The sequence below is a fragment of the Dermacentor silvarum genome, chromosome 5 (genome assembly GCF_013339745.2).
Source record: "Dermacentor silvarum isolate Dsil-2018 chromosome 5, BIME_Dsil_1.4, whole genome shotgun sequence".
In the NCBI taxonomy this organism is placed as follows: Eukaryota; Metazoa; Arthropoda; class Arachnida; order Ixodida; family Ixodidae; genus Dermacentor; species Dermacentor silvarum.
The window spans coordinates 172,407,420-172,421,794 of NC_051158.1; the positions used below are offsets into that span (position 1 = coordinate 172,407,420).

Genomic DNA, 14,375 nt, shown 5'->3' on the forward strand with positions numbered 1-14,375 from the left:
CCGGACCAGGACGAATTTTTCCTCAACTGCGAGGCTTTCTTTCGCGGAACCCGGTTGGGTTTCCATTGTAGCAAATTGCTACATTTGGGTGGATGTCTCAGTTTTCCTTTAATTACTTATCTCCACCTAGCAGATTTCCGCTCAATTATTACGTTATACACTTCCCTTTGCTTCGAGTTGTCGACAAATTCGACTTCGCCCTGTCATCTGCTAGCCGCCTGGTTAGCTCAGATGGTAGAGCGGCAGCCCCGGAAAGGCGGTGGTACCGGGTTCGAGTCCCGGACCAGGACGAATTTTTCCTCAACTGCGAGGCTTTCATTCGAGGAACCCGGTTGGGTTTCCATTGTAGCAAATTGCTACATTTGGGTGGATGTCTCAGTTTTCCTTTAATTACTTATCTCCACCTAGCAGATTTCCGCTCAATTATTACGTTATACACTTCCCTTTGCTTCGAGTTGTCAACAAATTCGACTTCGCCCTGTCATCTGCTAGCCGCCTGGTTAGCTCAGATGGTAGAGCGGCAGCCCCGGAAAGGCGGTGGTACCGGGTTCAAGTCCCGGACCAGGACGAATTTTTCCTCAACTGCGAGGCTTTCTTTCGCGGAACCCGGTTGGGTTTCCATTGTAGCAAATTGCTACATTTGGGTGGATGTCTCAGTTTTCCTTTAATTACTTATCTCCACCTAGCGGATTTCCGCTCAATTATTACGTTATACACTTCCCTTTGCTTCGAGTTGTCAACAAATTCGACTTCGCCCTGTCATCTGCTAGCCGCCTGGTTAGCTCAGATGGTAGAGCGGCAGCCCCGGAAAGGCGGTGGTACCGGGTTCGAGTCCCGGACCAGGACGAATTTTTCCTCAACTGCGAGGCTTTCATTCGAGGAACCCGGTTCGGTTTCCATTGTAGCAAATTGCTACATTTGGGTGGATGTCTCAGTTTTCCTTTAATTACTTATCTCCACCTAGCGGATTTCCGCTAAACTATTACGTTATACACTTCCCTTTGCTTCGAGTTGTCGACAAATTCGACTTCGCCCTGTCATCTGCTAGCCGCCTGGTTAGCTCAGATGGTAGAGCGGCTAGCCCCGGAAAGGCGGTGGTACCGGGTTCGAGTCCCGGACCAGGACGAATTTTTCCTCAACTGCGAGGCTTTCATTCGAGGAACCCGGTTGGGTTTCCATTGTAGCAAATTGCTACATTTGGGTGGATGTCTCAGTTTTCCTTTAATTACTTATCTCCACCTAGCGGATTTCCGCTCAATTATTACGTTATACACTTCCCTTTGCTTCGAGTTGTCAACAAATTCGACTTCGCCCTGTCATCTGCTAGCCGCCTGGTTAGCTCAGATGGTAGAGCGGCAGCCCCGGAAAGGCGGTGCCCCGGATTCGAGTCCCGGACCAGGACGAATTTTTCCTCAACTGCGAGGCTTTCTTTCGCGGAACCCGGTTGGGTTTCCATTGTAGCAAATTGCTACATTTGGGTGGATGTCTCAGTTTTCCTTTAATTACTTATCTCCACCTAGCAGATTTCCGCTCAATTATTACGTTATACACTTCCCTTTGCTTCGAGTTGTCAACAAATTCGACTTCGCCCTGTCATCTGCTAGCCGCCTGGTTAGCTCAGATGGTAGAGCGGCAGCCCCGGAAAGGCGGTGGTACCGGGTTCGAGTCCCGGACCAGGACGAATTTTTCCTCAACTGCGAGGCTTTCATTCGAGGAACCCGGTTCGGTTTCCATTGTAGCAAATTGCTACATTTGGGTGGATGTCTCAGTTTTCCTTTAATTACTTATCTCCACCTAGCGGATTTCCGCTAAACTATTACATTATACACTTCCCTTTGCTTCGAGTTGTCGACAAATTCGACTTCGCCCTGTCATCTGCTAGCCGCCTGGTTACCTCAGATGGTAGAGCGGCAGCCCCGGAAAGGAGATTCCACTTCCGGCCACCGTAGTGTACGGTCGTGTAATGTCGAGCTCCTTTGGAGCAGCGAATGCGGCCCAGCAGGGCCGCGGAAACAGGACAGATGCCCAGGAGTCTAAAGACTATGACATTATTTTGCCTCAACTGCCATCAGGTTCTTCTGTTTTAAATACTTTATTCCTTCACGGCAGCGTGAAAGCCAGGCCTTTTCGAGCTGAGGACTTCCGAGACACTTTGAATCGTCTGGAATTGCTTCCCGAGGTGGTTGCCTTGGGGGCGTTTCAGATGAATCACGTATGGGCGGTGACCTTCAAGAATGCGGAAGGAATGAAAAAGTTGCTCGCAGTCACCGACCTGACTGTCAAGAATCACCGCTGCCTCGTGATAGATCCGAGCACCCATACTGTGCGCCTAAGGCTTTATTGGCTGCTTTACCACATGCCTGATGAAGACGTGCGCACCGCTCTCGCACCGTATGGGAAGGTGACGGATGTTTGCAGAGAGCATTGGCGTGTACCAGGACTCGGCGATAAAGGCTCTTCAACACGGACGGTTAGTCTGCAACTAAAGGCTGGCCTTACTTTGGACGACCTGCCACACCAGCTACGAGTGTCTGGCATTATGGCCCTTGTTGTTGTACCTGGAAGGCCGCCGCTTTGTCTGCGGTGCCAGCGAACAGGGCATATTCGCCGAGATTGCCGCGTCCCAAGGTGCAAGCTGTGTCGGCGCTTCGGACATGATGATAGCCAGTGCGCTAAGACCTACGCGAGCGTGGCCAGTCAAAGGAGCCGGGAAGACCCCGCAGAGCACATCATGGACGAGGTGGACGCGGCGGAGGCAGAGGGAGACAAGGTCAGCGAGCCTATATCTCCAGCAGTTGAAACTTCCGAAGGAGAGAATGTGAAAAGTGTTCAAAGTGAAAATGGTGATGTGCCATGTGTACAGCAGGAAACGGCCACCCCAACGTGCGTGGGCAAAGACGCCCCTGACACCGCTCCGCCCTCACCGGGTAATGACGAAGAAGACATGGACGTCGCAAGCAGCTCGTCTGCGAAGCGGCCCCACGGGCAAGTCTCCGACGGCGACGACGGTTCCAGTGAGAAGGTGCAGGAGCCACCCAGAAAAGACATTCCGTACCGCCGTTCATCCTTTAAACCAAAGCCTAACGTTCCGCCGGATTCCCATCCGACGGTAACGAAGGCGCCCCCGTAATAACGAGGGCGTCGTCGAGCAATGCTGTTGTGCAAGGTGAGGGACGGACTCTCTACATTGGTAAAGTGTGGCCGTCTTTGTTTTTTGTTATTATGAAAGGTTCTCGCACTGACTGCGAATCGGCAAAATGCAAGGATTTAGTTAACCTAGAGGCCCAGTTCTCTCTTTCGGAATAAACAACAAAACAAGGATGGATTCAAAATCAAAAATAGCACTACGCATTGGTACGCTTAATGTCCGAGGCCTCGGGGCCAGAAGGCGGCAGTACCAGGTCAGCCGGTTATTGCACGACAATGATTTGGACATAGTCGCTCTACAGGAAACAAAAATTGAAAGTGAAGAACGAACGGATCGAATGCTCGAACCATTTAGAGCTCGATACAATGCTTGCGTTTCTCACGCTGTCGGTAATTCCGGTGGCTGCGTTTTGCTATTGCGGAAATCTTTAGAAATTGTTGTGCAATCTGTATTTGTTTGTCATGAAGGTCGAATGATCGTGTGTGATTTCTCGCTCTGGGATGCTGAATGGCGGGCAATTTGCATATACGCCCCAAATAATGAAAGAGAACGCCGCGACTTCTTTGAAAATCTAGAAGTGTATATGAAATCTGAGCGCTATGTCATCTTGCTGGGAGATTTCAACTGTGTTTGTTTTACTGAAGACCGCAATAGCTACTCGCTAGTTCGTGATCACAGTGCGCTTTTTTTGCTCGCAGCAGTCCAAGAGCATGAATTAGAGGATGTTGGTGCTATGTTTCGCGGTGGAATGCAGACTGTGTTTACGCATTTCCAAAGGGGCAGTCACGCTCGATTAGATCGAGCATATGTATCAGCGAGACTGGTTCCGTTGTGCAGTGGCTATGATGTGAGCCACGTATCTTTCAGTGACCATAGTCTCGTTATGTTCTCCCTTGGCAAAAGAAAAGAAAACCGATCTTTCAATTGGGACTTATGGAAATTCAATGTCAAGCTTCTGGACGATGCAACCTTTCTCGAGTTTGTAAACGTTCGTTTACGAGAGATGCTTGCTTGTGAATCCGGAGGGTTCATAACGATGTGGGAAGAATTTAAACAGGACTTTAAAATAACAGCCATTGAAAGGGCCTCTATATTACGCTATAATGAAAAAAGAAAGGAAAATGAACTCCGAAGTAAGCTGAACAAAATGTTGTCGATAAAATGCGCACAGCCAGGCGAGTTGTCAAATGAGATAAGGAACGTAAAAAATGAGCTTGAAATCCTTGATGTCGAGAGATATAAAGGGTCAGTCATACGTGCACGCGCAGAGCATTTGTGGCTGGGGGAAACGCCCACAAGAAGGGCTTTGACCGAAGAGAAAAGATACGCGTCACAAAATGAAATAAAAGAAATTGAATATGGTGACGTACGTAGTAGCGATAGTGATACAATACAGCGTGCCTTCACCGAACACTACCGAGAGTTGTTGAGCTGCAAAGGACTAGTGGAAGCTGGTTTTGACATGGAATATCTGCCTTTAATGCCGAGGCTAGATGAGGACGTAAAAACCGTTCTTGAGGAACCCATTACCTTCAGTGACATCGAAAGAGCAATTGATGAATTGAAACCTGGAAAAGCGCCAGGACCTGATGGCCTAGGCGCGGCTTTCTATAAGGCATTTAAGCATGAACTAGCAGTCGTTTTACACCATGTTCTAGCGGAGGCTTATGAAGTAAAATATATGCCACCATCTTTCCGGAAAACCCATACCGTCCTGATTCCGAAAACCAACGACCCTTTAAAGCTTCTCTCAGTAAGATCGTACCGCCCCATAAGTTTGTTAAATGTCGACTACAAAATATTTATGAAAGTGTTAGCAAGAAGGTTGCAGTCAGTGATGACATCAATAGTAGGCCCACATCAAACATGTGGCATAAGAGGCCGGTCGATACTGAATAATATACATGTGGCAAGAAGTATTCTTGAGTGTTGCGATGCATGGGAAGGCAGAGTGGCAATGATGCAACTTGACTTGGAGAAGGCTTTCGATCGTGTTGTACACAGTGTGCTTTTCTCTATTCTAGAGCATGTGAATGTTGGCAACATTATACTAGAAGGATTGAAACTATGTTATGAAGAGTGTAGCACGAACTTGATAGTAAACAAACAGCTCTCTGGGGAAATTAAAATTTGTAGAAGTATAAAGCAAGGATGTCCGGCTTCGTCACTTCTCTTCGCAATTTACTTGGAGCCTTTTTGCTTAAAAGTGATACACAGTGACAAAATAAGGGGATTCCGCTTAATGACGAGTGAAGTGAAAATTCTCTCGTATGCAGATGATGTTGCCGTCTTTTGTGGGGACAAGGAAAGTGTTAGCGAAACTGTTCAACAAGCTCGAACGTTTTGCAAAATGTCTGGAAGCGTTGTTAACTGGGAGAAGTGTAAAGGTTTCTGGCATGGAAGCTGGGATGAGAAGCCCAATGTCTTTGAAAACCTACAGTGGACAGTCTCGCCCCAAAAATATCTAGGAGCACCTTTAAACTGGTATGATGATCCTTCAGAATATTGGAAAGAAGAGATTGAACGGGTGCGCACGAAAACCACCAAATGGGGAGGAAAAAATTTATCCATATTTACTAGGTCAACGATTTGCAATACGTTCCTTGTTGCACGAATTTGGTATGTGTTGCAGGTGATTGCTATGTCACGAGCTAGTGTGCAAAAATTTCACAGGATCCTTGCAGTATTTGTATGGAATTCAACATGGGAGCGCACGAGCCGACTAAACTTGTTTCACTCCCTGAAAAGGGGAGGGCTTGGCTTAGCCCATCTTTTTCTGAGGCAGATTGTCTCAAGGTTTATATTTTTGCGGGACCAGCACGACCCTTTTTTGCGTGCAGTGCTTCAAGTGAGATTGCACAGCGCCATTCCTGAGTTTATTGTGTCTTCGTGTGGGGTTACAGGAAGTAGTTTGTGCGGGTATCTACGCGAAGTTGTAAGCGCTTTCAAAATTCTTAAAGTACGTTTCTCGTTAGATTATCTCACCTTCGTATCAAAGAAACAACTGTATAAAGATCTACGTGACGTCATGCTTCCAGTGCCTCTTTATCGAAACATGTTTTTTGTCAGTGCGGGTAAGGACGTTTTAAAAAGAGTTAAAAGAATGCCGGTTCGACCGTCTGTGAAAACTTTCTTTTTTCTACTTCATAGTGGTACGCTCCCAGTCAAACCTTGGCTGCAGGAAAAGGGTTTTTTTGTTCCATGGTCAGCTGATTGCCTTTTATGCCGGAAGCCTGAAACAGTAATCCATATATTCCTGGACTGTTATGATTCTATATTTCATTGGGACATTCTCCAGAGAACGCTGAAAAAGGATTTGCCCCTCACACCATATGGGATTCATTTTCTTCCAGTAAACAATGATGAGGGCGTACCATATGACATGTTCATGGCATTAAGCCTGCATAGTATCTGGAAAACCAGAATGGCATTCAAACATGCAGAACCTGTTGTAAGAACGGTAAGGGAAAACTTCATTGAAAGTATTGCCTATATGCGTGATGTGTACCAATCAAAAAATGAACAGCCAACATGGTTTCCCGTACTTAATGACCTAGTGTCGTTAAAGCCCTTTTAGTCGTGCCGCGTCAACAAGCTATTGGTTGGCGCTTTTAGCATTTTTTATGTTGGGTTCCGTGTTGTATGTTGTGATGGAAATAAAGAAAAAAAAAGCCGCTATAGCTCAGTGGTAGAGCACTGGTCTCGTAAACCAGGGGTCGTGAGTTCAGTCCTCACTGGTGGCATTGTTTCTTCTTTTATTGTCGCGCTTTGTCAACAAATACTAAAAGCGCTACATGGCTGAACCTTTTTTTGTGCGGCACGGTTCGTCGCCGCTATAGCTCAGTGGTAGAGCACTGGTCTTGTAAACCAGGGGTCGTGAGTTCAATCCTCACTGGTGGCATTGTTTCTTCTTTTATTGTCGCGCTTTGTCAACAAATACTAAAAGCGCTACATGGCTGAACCTTTTTTGTGCGTCACGTTTCGTCGCCGCTATAGCTCAGTGGTAGAGCACTGGTCTCGTAAACCAGGGGTCGTGAGTTCCATCCTCAGCGGCATTGTTTCTTCTTTTATTGTCGCGCTTTGTCAACAAACAATAAAATCGCTACACGGCTGCACCTTTCTTGTGCGGCACGTTTCGTCGCCGCTATAGCTCAGCGACTCTGCTTCCGGCCACCGAGCGTGACGGACGTATGATGACGGGCTCCGTAGGAGCGGCTTCAGCGGCCCAGAGTGGCCGTGGTAAGAGGAATTTTGCTGCGGACAACGAGTACCTAGTTGTTTTGCCGAGTTTGCCAACAGGGCGTTTTGTTGTGAACACCGTTTTTTTACATTGTGATATCAGGGCCCGCCCATACCGGGTGGAAGATTTCCGCGATGCGCTCGCCCCGTTATCGCTCCTGCCGGAAGTGGTGGCTCTCGGGGCCTACCGTATGAGCCATGTTTGGGCCGTGACCTTCAAGGACGACGAAGCCGTGAAGAAGATAGTCAGCGTTGGTGAGCTGCAGGTCAAAAAGGGCCGATGCCTCGTCATTGACCCCGCCAACCAGGATGTGCGCTTGAAAGTGCATTGGCTGCTGCACACCGTTCCCGACGAGGACGTGCGTCTTGCGTTCGCGCCGTTCGGAAAGGTCACGGACGTCGCCCGCGAGCGGTGGCGGGTGCATGGCGTGGCTGATAAGAACTCTACCACAAGACTGGTTACGCTGAAGTTGAAGCCGGGCGTAATGCTGGTCGATCTCCCACATCAGGTGAGCGTCTTCGGCGAGCTGGCACTCGTGGTTGTGCTGGGCAGGGCCCCTCTCTGCCTACGCTGCCGCAGAACAGGCCATATTCGGCGCGACTGCCGCATACCGCGGTGTGGTGCGTGCCGACGCTTCGGTCATGAAGAGAGTCAGTGCGAGCGGACGTAGGCTAGCGAGACCGGACCCGTGAGCAACGACGACAACGCCGCCCTACTCATGGACGAGGCGGACATGGAAGACACATCGTCCACGGCTAAGGAAGCAGCTGGCGAGGCGGCAAAGACGGAGGCACGACTCCAGAAACAGGGGCAACACGTCGATGAGGCCGTCACCACTCAACAAGAGAAGGCAGAGGACAGTGTAGCTGTGACGAACGCTGAAGTAAAGAGCCTACCTGAACCGGGAGCGACCTCCACCACCCCTGAACCTGAGGGCATGGACACCCATACCGGGCTCGCTAACTTGCTGGCGGGGAAACGACCGCACGACCAGGCCAATAGCCTGGCTACGCTACAAGACAGCAATGGCGGAGACGAGCCACCGCCCAAAACGCCAGGTATGAGGAGACCAACCCTGAAGCTGCTGGCCGAACATTACGGACGATCCACGGCAGGCTGGTAAACCGCCTCCGTAATTCTGTACTGTCTGTAGCTTAGGCGGGTTGGGGGGTTGGTGAGTGCAATGGCCGTCACCTGAGCACTATTCCTTTTAGATATGTGTCAGGAACGAGGGGCTCAAGTTGCATTTGAGTGTTTCTTAGAGAGGTCGAGTTGTGTTTGCCTTTTGTGGCATCTCGACTGCGGTTATCGGCGCGTCATTATGAACACGCGTCCTTGCGTAACTGTGATGGGCACCATTCTGCCGTTTAGTCATGGCAGCTAATATCGAAGGAGCGCTACGTGTAGCCACGTTAAATGTACGAGGGCTCAGTGCAAGAAGGCGGACAATGTAAGCTAAGTCGTCTACTCTTAGATAATGACTTGCATCTTGTGGGAATCCAAGAAACCAAATTAGAGAGCCAAGAGCTAACCGACAGAATGGTGTCCAATTTTCGTACTCACTTTGACTGTGTGTGTTTCTCACGCTGTTGGTGGATCAGGTGGTTGCGCTATATTCATTCGAAGAAACTTTGGCATTTGTGTGCAGTCAGTGTTTTCGTGTGAAAGTGGGCGCCTTTTAGTGGCTGATTTTTGTTTTTGCGATAAGAATTTCCGTGTCATTTGTGTCTACGCACCGAATATTAAAACAGACCGGCGATCCTTCTTTGAGCGTCTTGAAGAGTACGTAAAATGTAACAAGGTGCGAATATTGCTGGGCGATTTTAACTGTGTATGCACTGCTGACGACCGCACCAAATTTTCACACGTACGTGATAAGAGTGCTGAATTGCTAAATGCACTGGTGCACGATTACGACTTGGAAGATATCATTAGTGTCTTCGCCAGTGGTACTCACCCGCAGTTTACTCACTTCCAGCGTGATAGCCACGCTCGGCTAGATAGATTATATGTGTCAGACGAATTGGTGCCCTTGTGTAGTGAATATGATGTGCAACCCATTGCATATAGCGATCACTGCTTGGTAACTGCCACCTTTGGGAAAGGACGGATCAAACACACCTTTAACTGGGACCTCTAGAAATTGAACGTGCAGTTGTTGGGTGACGATGGTTTCGTTGATGTGGTTGCGAACGAACTAGAAAGCCTGTGTTCAGTCCAACTAGAAAGCTTCGCCAATAAATGGGAAGAATTTAAACAGAAAGTTAAAACTATGGCTATTGAAAGAAGCAGTGTACTTCGGCATAACCTCAAACAGGCAGAAACAAACCTTCGCCACCAACTGCACATTTTCATCAGCATGGAAAGTGCCCAGCCTGGTGTGTATACTAAGGAAGTAAAAACTGAACTCGAAAGGGTAGACTCTGAGAAGTACAAAGCGGCCGTTCTGCGATCAAGGTCTGAGAAGCTGTGGGCGGGAGAAGCGCCAACAAAACGAGCCCTCTCAGACGAGAAAAGGCACGCGTGTGGGAAGGAAATCCGCCAGCTAGCTAAAGGCAATGATATCACGTCCGACCAAAACGACATCAAGCAAGGGATCGCCGATCACTTCAAAGCCATCTTGAGTCAACCACGTGAACCTAAAGATGGCCACCAGATGGAATTCCTTTCATTGATGCCAAGGCTAGATGAAGAAGTTAAGACACGGCTTGAACATCCCATTACCCTGAGTGAGATAGAGTGCGCAATAGACGAGTTGGCCCCCGGTAAAGCACCTGGGCCTGATGGCTTAGGGGCCACTTTCTATAAAACGTTTAAGTCTGCGCTGGCTCATGTCCTCCAACTAGTTATTAGCGAAGCGTACGACCTAAAAAGATTGCCCTTGTCTTTCACAACATCGCATATCGTACTAATCCCGAAGAGTGATGATGAAAATAAACGCTTGTTGCCTGGCTCATATCGCCCGATAACTCTAGCCAACGTTGAATATAAGATATTCACGAAAGTTTCAGCAAAACGACTGCAAAGTGTCATCAAAACATTGGTAGGGCCGCACCAGACTTGTGGCATTAAAGGCCGCAGTATTACAACAAATGTACACGTGGCTCGAAGTGTGCTAGAGTGTTGCGATGCGATTGGCGATTACGTCGCGATGATGCAGATCGATTTGGCAAAAGCCTTCGACCTCGTCTCGCACAAGGCTCTACTATACATACTTGAACACACGAATGTTGGCAGTGTGATATCGGAAGGTGTCACGATGGCGTACAAGAACTGCTCAACGCGAATTATTGTTAATGGGGAGCTCACCGATAGCTTTCGTGTGCTCTCGTCGGTGCGTCAAGGTTGCCCGCTTTCGCCCCTTCTGTTTGCTGCTTATCTCGAGCCACTCTGTATGGCCATTAAAAACAACGAACGCATAGCAGGCTATCGACTACAGGAAGCACATGTTAAAATATTGGCGTATGCCGGCGACATCGCGATTTTCTGCACAGATAAAGCGAGCATTATAGAGGCAACTGCTGTAGTCGAAAAGTTTTGCAATTCAACTGGAGCCCAGATAAACAGGGATAAAAGTTATGGCTTCTGGCATGGGGGAGTTGGGAAGACACACCGGAGACCTTTTCTCGGTTGAATTGGTCAAAGTTACCTACACAGTACCTGGGGGTGCCTCTCGGAAGTTACCGTGAGGCCGAACCGTACTGGCTCCCCCAAGTTTCGACAGCAAATGGAAAGGCTGACGGTTGGAGAGGCAAGCAAATGTCAATGTTTTCTAGAGCCACTGTTTGCAACCTTTTCTTAGTTTCCAAGATATGGTATGTTATGGATGTGTTGTGTGCTGCGCGGGTAAGCGTACAAAAAATTCACCGCATTTTCGCCACTTTCATTTGGGCCTCTACCTGGGAGAGGGCGAGTCGAACAAATTTGTTTTTCCCGGTCAAGAAAGGTGGGCTTGGTCTGGTTCACGTGTTTTTGCGACAAATTGTGTCACGCTTTGTGTTTCTGCGGGATCAAAATGATCTTTCTTCGAACACTAATTCAAGTATGGCTGAGTACACTTCTTCTGGGATTTGTTGTTTGGTCGGCTCAGAACATGCCGGGAACCGTGACTGGGTACCTGCGTGAAGTGGTGCTGGCGCATAGGATGTTGAACGTGCGTTCTTCGCTGCAGTATCTGTCCACCGTTACAAAAAAATTGTACAGAGATCTTGTGGACACGATGCTACCTGTACCTTTGTACCGTTCGCCACACCGTGGAGGCCCCGGACAGGACGTTCTAAAAAGAGTCAAGAAAGTGCCAGTAAGGCCATCAACTAAGTCTTTATTTTTTAAATTACATACACACTTCCCGTTAAGACCTGGCTTCATAGCAAGGGTATTTTCATCCCCTGGACAACCGACTGCTTTTTATGTAAAAAACCAGAAACAATAGAACATGTTTTCCTAGATTGCTGGGACCCGATATTTCACTGGGACGTCCTGCAGAGAACGCTGAAGAAACAGTTACCTCTGGACCCGTATGGAATACGCTTCTTGCCAGTAGATTCCTCAGAGAAAGTACCGTATGACCTCATTATGGTCCTGGGCCTCCACGCGATGTGGAAAACTCGCATGCAATTTGAACATGCAGACATCGTTGTGATACCGGTGCGAGAACACTTCATTGAGAGTGTTGTTTACGTGAGAGACGCGTACAAAGTACTGCCTGATCCACCACAATGGATGTCTGTACTCGATGAACTGGTGTCACTGAAAAGATTTTAGTACTGTGCTAGCCAAAGTGTGGTTGGCACGTTTTATCCTTTGTAACCCTTGAGTTTGTACGTCGAAGGCGGCAATAAAGAAAAAAAAGCCGCTATAGCTCAGTGGTAGAGCACTGGTCTCGTAAACCAGGGGTCGTGAGTTCAATCCTCACTGGTGGCATTGTTTCTTCTTTTATTGTCGCGCTTTGTCAACAAATACCAAAAGCGCTACATGGCTGAACCTTTTTTTGTGCGGCACGTTTCGTCGCCGCTATAGCTCAGTGGTAGAGCACTGGTCTTGTAAACCAGGGGTCGTGAGTTCAATCCTCACTGGTGGCTTTGTTTCTTTTATTGTCGCGCTTTCTCTACCCATACTAAAAGCGCTACATGGCTGAACCTCATTTGTGTGGCACGTTTCGTCGCCGCTATAGCTCAGGGTGTAGCTCAGAGAGATTCTGCTTCCGGCCACCGAGCGTGACGGACGCATGATGACGGGCTCCGTAGAAGCGGCTTCAGCGGCCCAGAGCGGCCGCGGTAACAGGAATTTTGCTGCGGACAACGAGTACCAAGTTGTTTTGCCGAGTTTGCCAACAGGGCGTTTTGTTGTGAACACAGTTTTTTACATTGTGATATCAGGGCCCGCCCATACCGGGTGGAAGATTTCCGCGATGCGCTCGCCCCGTTATCGCTCCTGCCGGAAGTGGTGGCTCTCGGGGCCTACCGTATGAGCCATGTTTGGGCCATGACCTTCAAAGACAACGAAGCTGTGAAGAAGATCGTCAGTGTTGGTGAGCTACAGGTCAAGAAGGGCCGATGCCTCGTCATTGACCCCGCCAACCAGGATGTACGCTTAAAAGTGCATTGGCTGCTGCACACCGTTCCTGACGAGGACGTGCGACTTGCCTTCGCGCCGTTTGGAAAGGTCACGGACGTCGCCCGCGACCGGTGGCGGGTGCATGGCGTGGCTGACAAGAACTCTACCACAAGACTAGTTACGCTGAAGTTGAAGCCGGGCGTAATGCTTGACGACCTGCCACACCAGGTGAGCGTCTCCGGCGAGCTGGCTCTTGTGGTTGTGCCGGGCAGGGCCCCTCTCTGCCTACGCTGCCGCGGGACGGGCCATATTCGTCGCGACTGCCGCATTCCGCGGTGTGGTGCCTGCCGACGCTTCGGTCACGAAGAGAGTCAGTGCGAGCGGACGTACGCTAGCGTGACCGGACCCGTGAGCAACGACGACAACTCCGCCCTACTCATGGACGAGGCGGATATGGAAGACACATCGACCACGACTAAGGAAGCAGCTGGCGAGGTTGCAGAGTCGGAGGCACGACCTCAGAAACAGGGGCAACATGTCGATGAAGCCGTCGCCACTGAACAGCAAAAGCAAGTGGAGGGCTCTGTAGCCATGCCGAACCGTGAGGAAGAGAGCCCACCTGACCCGGGAACGGCCTCCACCCCCCCTGAACATGAAGACATGGACACCCATACCGGGCTTGCCAACTTGCAGGCGGGGAAACGTCCGCGCGACCAGACCAATAGCCTGGCTACGTTGCAGGACAGCAGCGGCAGAGACGAGCCACCGCCCAAAGCGCCAGGTATGAGGAGACCAACCTTGAAGCTGCGGCCGAACATTACGGCCGATCCACGGCAGGCGGGTAAACCGCCTCCGTAGTTCTGTACTGTGGTTTGCTTGAGGCGGGTTGGGGGGTTCGTGAGTGCAATGGCCGTCACCCTGAGCGCTATTCTCTTGGATATGTGTCAGGATCGAGGGCCCGAGTTGCATGTCAGTGTTGTTTTCGAGAGGTCGGGTTGTGTTCCCTTTTGTGGCACTCAACGCGGTTATCGGCGCGTCATTATCAACACTCGTCCCTGCGTAACTGTGACGGGCACCATTCTGCCGTGTAGTCATGGCAGCTAATATCGAAGGAGCGCTACGTGTAGCCACGTTAAATGTACGAGGGCTCGGTGCAAGAAGGCGGCAATGTCAGCTAAGTCGCCTACTCTTAGATAATGACTTGCATCTTGTGGGAATCCAAGAAACGAAAATAGAGAGCCAAGAGCTAACCGACAGAATGGTGTCCAATTTTCGTGCGCACTTTGACGTGTGTGTTTCTCACGCTGTTGGTGGATCAGGTGGTTGCGCTGTATTCATTCGAAGAAACTTTGGCATTTGTGTGCAGTCAGTGTTTTCGTGTGAAAGTGGGCGCCTTTTAGTGGCTGATTTTTGTTTTTGCGATAAGGATTT

At 49.4% G+C, this 14,375-nt stretch overlaps 4 non-coding genes across 4 annotated transcripts; all 4 read left to right on the plus strand.

Moving 5' to 3' along the window:
- Positions 1-6,819: 6,819 nt before the first annotated feature.
- On the plus strand, positions 6,820-6,891 carry Trnat-cgu (transfer RNA threonine (anticodon CGU)). The gene has a single exon. It is a non-coding gene; the product is annotated as a tRNA-Thr (tRNA).
- Positions 6,892-6,977: 86 nt separating this feature from the next.
- Trnat-ugu (transfer RNA threonine (anticodon UGU)) lies at positions 6,978-7,049 on the plus strand. Its single transcript has one exon. It is a non-coding gene; the product is annotated as a tRNA-Thr (tRNA).
- A 5,190-nt stretch (positions 7,050-12,239) lies between these two features.
- Positions 12,240-12,311, plus strand: Trnat-cgu (transfer RNA threonine (anticodon CGU)). The gene has a single exon. It is a non-coding gene; the product is annotated as a tRNA-Thr (tRNA).
- Positions 12,312-12,397: 86 nt separating this feature from the next.
- Positions 12,398-12,469, plus strand: Trnat-ugu (transfer RNA threonine (anticodon UGU)). The gene has a single exon. It is a non-coding gene; the product is annotated as a tRNA-Thr (tRNA).
- The last annotated feature ends 1,906 nt before the right edge of the window (positions 12,470-14,375 follow it).